A 4577-nucleotide genomic window follows, 5' to 3' on the forward strand; every position below is an offset into this window, starting at 1 on the left:
GGAGCTCGTGCAGACTCACTTGAAGTTTGGACCTCGATGCAAACTCATTTCGAAAGTTCATTACAATAATTTCAGTTTTATAATTCACATTTCTAGTTATTCATATAGTAAATATGTATGCTCGTGTGTTGTAACAGGAGAAACGAATCAAAACCTTGCCAACAAATCTTTGTGCACGTATTGAAGCCTTACCAACATCTCAACATTTTCTACACCTTCCAAACACCCACTTCCTATTTCAAGCCGATTTGAATTAAATTCACACGAGTTGGATCAAAATTTCCACACATGACTATTTCTATTTTCCTAGATCAATCTCATTTTTTGTAAGACCAAGGAAAATAACTCCCATGTCCAAACTCTCTTCCTAGCCCTCTCTTTCTTTCTCTAAATCTCTATTTTTTCAGCCGAGCAGGTCTTCTTCTGGCCATTTTCCCTCTGCACCGAAACTAACCAGGTCGGCCCTCCCTCTAGGTCCAGCCTGCTACATATAACCCTACCCCCGATCCCCAATCCTCTCTAGGATCTCTCCGGATCGATCAACTCCTTGTTCATCCCACACACATATTTGAGAATTATTTAAGGTTCTTCGCTAGAAGGAAGGAGTCAAGCCAATCATCAGAAACATCAAATAAGCACCTATACAAAATGAAGAAATCATCCTCTTTCCATCTTCGCCAAGATATGTTGGGTGGTTCCTGCAATAAAAGGACATGTTTTGTGTAAAATATTGCTCAACTGAAGATATGAACTACCAATGATGTATATATAGTTAGAAAGTATCATTAGGCTACACCACAATGGTGAATACATGCACTGTGATATCCATAACTTGGAAGACAAAATCTACAGATAGCAGGAGTCTAGCTCAAAATTCTCCCATAAAATGGAAATTGGAGTAGTTTAGTGCACACTGGATTTAAGGGAGTTGCAGAATCTATGTAATCCACCAATATTTAGGACTGCTCCGTGCTCCTCCATCATGTGTTACAGGTATGAAATATGGACAGACCAAAATCAGACTATACACAAATATTATTCTCTAGCTTGAAACATATTGAGGCAACCACCTATATAATGTAAAGCACGTACAATCTATCTTTTTCAATTACAAATATTGGGTAGCATTAAATCTTATATTTTTGTTCTCCAAATAAAACCTACGATTATTCAACTGTTGGTACTTAAAGGTTGTCAAGGTAGATGAATATGTAGCCATCACGCCATGGCTCTTTCCGCTTTCCTCATTTATAGAGCTCCTGGTGCACAAATATTTTTCGAGAAGTGCAAAAAGGAAAGCATCAGTTCAGGCCCAAGTTATATCAGTTTGTCAATCATTTGTACAAAGCTTTAGTAAAAAATGATATCACATAATTAGCATACCCGACTGACTGGAGTACCTGCACTTTAATTAACATGTGGTTGCGATGGCAGCAACATGATAAAGAACCACATCAGTTGCCTCTCTCATCTGACACATGACACCCTCTGTTCTTCCATGTCATGAAAAGGGGAATAGTCTTTTTATTAGTAAGATTGAACACAATTAATCCGTATAATTGACGACACAAAGGTCTAGCAAACAATCAACCATCGTAACCACAACTGAGTACATATACTTTATGAATTTCAAGAAGTAAAAATAAGAAGAACTTTAAGCAAACATGGAGAAAGTAGGATGCTCTTGGGCAGAATTTGAGAGGAGGGATAGGGAGCACTTGCGCTGTTCCTGTTTGCTTAAAGCGTAGGCGTCTGGTTATCCCCAAAGGCAAGTGCCAATATACGTGAGAATAATGATGAGAAGAAATGCAGAATATACATTGCGTAATGCCCCAATAATATGTTAAAACAAGACTGTCATGCAAAGCTATACATCTAAATAAACATGAGCTTAGCATACTTAAACCGATCTAGGGGATGAAAGAAAGTTAAGGTACCCTTTCAGTAACCTTTCCAGAAAAAATGATCTAGGCGATTAAACAAAGTTAAGGTATCCTTTCAGTAACCTTTCCAAAAAAATCCTTCATAGCTTAACAATAGATTAGGTTAGCTACCTCAAAAAGTCTGAAAAATTGCCACAACCAGAAGATTAACACTGATAATCTGAACCAGCAAGCTAAAGCTTATATGCCACATTGCTCAATCCTGTTGATGGCAAGTTCTGCAGTTAATTGCATTGAAGCTTCAGATAGAATAGAATACATAAGATGCATCACTATTACGTGCATAAATGAGTTAAATAAATACATGTTAGTATTGCAAGATGATTATGTTGTTCATACCGGATAGTATCTCCATCATAATCATGTGTATATGCATTTTGGATCAAATAGGAAGATACATTGGTAGTTCCTGGAATACACAAAGGCCATAAGGTGGTTCCTCATAGTAAACAAACCAACTTGTTTCATCTTAAAAATAATATGTGCAGGTACTATTTCATACAAATGGTGATTATTCAGTGTTTTGCTTACCTGATGGATTATTTCCTAGTTGATGAGATCTATGCTCTTACCATTATTAAAGAAGGGATAATACTTATACTCTCAGAACTACTTGAAATCACCAAATTATTTTTAGATTACCACAAGAACAAAGTTAGAACTTCGTATCTCTAATACCTCTACTTAAAATGGCATTTCAAGTACTGGCAAAACCTGCCAATACCAATACATCAACACTTTCAGTAGTATCTAATTGTGCCTTCAAATAATAGTATAATTGTATGGTGAATAAATCAGCTAGCTCTTTTGTGCTTGCCTATCTTGTCACGTCCGGTCAGTTCGGAAAGTAGTCCAGTAAGTCTTCAGATGTGCGTGATTGCTAGAAAAAACTACTCATGTCGCATCAGCAAGGCCAGGCTGTGGCAACATCACTCAAATTATAAGTGTTTACAGGGCCTCGTACAACCTGGAAACACTGGTGTGATTGACGTAGGCCTTGGAAGACCAGCATGTTGCATCCAAGCAGGTCGTAGCGTGTGTAGCCCGTGAGGGAGGCAAGGAGACTCTCAATGATTTAGTAGTTCTCACTTGCCATTGCTTTTACGAACGAATTGCCCACAAAAACATTCAGCTTTAGGATAGAAATTGTCAATGCTTTAATAGTTGACAGAGAGCTTCATTGTCAAGTGTTTCACAATATAACTATCTGGCTGAAAAGGGGTACGAAAAAAGTTTATGAGAAGTCAATTCTCTAACCTACAATGGTAAGGACATGCCAGCTTGACAAGGAACTTCCTTGAACAGAAGATTATGGCGGAACGGCAACAAAGAAAATCAAGGAAAGGCATCAGCCGTACCTGACGACTGGGGCAGGCCATTGATGATGTTAACCCTGCCATATGGGCCAAATGGCATCAGACACATTACTGAAGCTGTCGATATAAAAATTGGTTTAGGAATAGCTTAAGAAAAGGCATGTTTACAAATGACATTTAGACAATGGGTTTCGTAACTTATATAAGCTCACCTGATGAGAATAGTTTGCTTCGACCGATCTCCATGAGGTATCCATAGATTGTATGTAAAAAATCACAAATTTAACAATCCCAAAATAAATTAGATCAAATTCAATAAATTGCAGCAATCTGCCATCAGTATTACCAATCAAATCAATGTTATATATCTATTAAGAAGAAGAGATGCATGGATGACCAATTTGTGACTCCGAGAGACAAGAGAGCAGATTGGCAAAAGAAAAGGAAAGCAAGATGTGGTTCAACCTGCGATAAGTCCAACACCACCAACGGCCCCTGCATCCTCACAAGCTTTGCTCCATGGCACTTCAAGATATGAGCTGACACTTGCCGATGCAACTCTCCGCGACCTGCACACCATCCTGTTCAATGGGCGCTCCTCCTGGTTTAGATTGAGGGACCGACTCTGATTCAATTCCTTCTCATGTGTGCAAGTGGGAGGAAGGAGGTGAAGGGGGCAAGGGGGTGGCGCGCAGCTTCATGGCAGCTGCTTGTGCTGCCAGCGCCGCTGACACCCGAGCGATTTGGGGTCGGGTGGCTTGGGAGCGACACAGTCAGGGTAGACTGTCGCCGGCGGTGGAAGGCCGCGGGTGTGGGGGCACTTGGGGTAGGGGTAGGCGTGCCGGAGGGGCGCGCGGCGGCGGCCGGCGGTGCGCGGTGAGGCGGGGTGGGGCGTGGCAGGAGGTGGCGGTGCTCTGGAGGTGGAAGAGATGGGATCGGGGGAGGCATTGAGCGTGCGGGGTGCTGTTTTTTTCCTTTATTTCACACGTACCTGTTCAGGTTTACTACTTAATAGGAGGGCTGCGGGTTCAATTAAAAAAACACAAGGACTATTTTGCAAAAAAGGCGCGGCGGTGAATCCGAGAGACTCAACCCGTGCTTTATTCTTATTATAAGGAGAGATTCCAAAATAATTCTTTATGAAGTTTCAGGATTTTTGGAGTTGTGCAGAATAGGTCTCTAATATTTGCTCCTTTCCAGTTCAGAATTGTAACTGTCGGCATTCTCCCTCTTCATGTAAACCTTGTAAAATAAGAGAGAAAAGGCATAAGTATTATGATATAATGTGTAATAACATCTCATAATGTAATAAATATCA

General features: G+C 40.4%; 1 long non-coding RNA gene across 6 annotated transcripts; it reads right to left on the reverse strand.

The window, feature by feature from the left end:
* Positions 1-544: 544 nt before the first annotated feature.
* Positions 545-4210, reverse strand: LOC119286071. 6 transcript variants are annotated; one of them, XR_005140256.1, is made up of 7 exons: positions 3472-4210; positions 3302-3376; positions 2283-2352; positions 2055-2161; positions 1401-1488; positions 1165-1259; positions 545-698 (listed from the first exon to the last, which is right to left on the reverse strand). It is a non-coding gene; the product is annotated as an uncharacterized LOC119286071 (long non-coding RNA). The 6 variants fall into 6 exon arrangements; XR_005140253.1 differs by having other exon boundaries at positions 1384-1488; XR_005140255.1 differs by lacking the exon at positions 545-698 and having other exon boundaries at positions 744-1259.
* Between the last annotated feature and the right edge of the window lie 367 nt (positions 4211-4577).

Source organism: Triticum dicoccoides, chromosome 4A (genome assembly GCF_002162155.2).
Source record: "Triticum dicoccoides isolate Atlit2015 ecotype Zavitan chromosome 4A, WEW_v2.0, whole genome shotgun sequence".
In the NCBI taxonomy this organism is placed as follows: Eukaryota; Viridiplantae; Streptophyta; class Magnoliopsida; order Poales; family Poaceae; genus Triticum; species Triticum dicoccoides.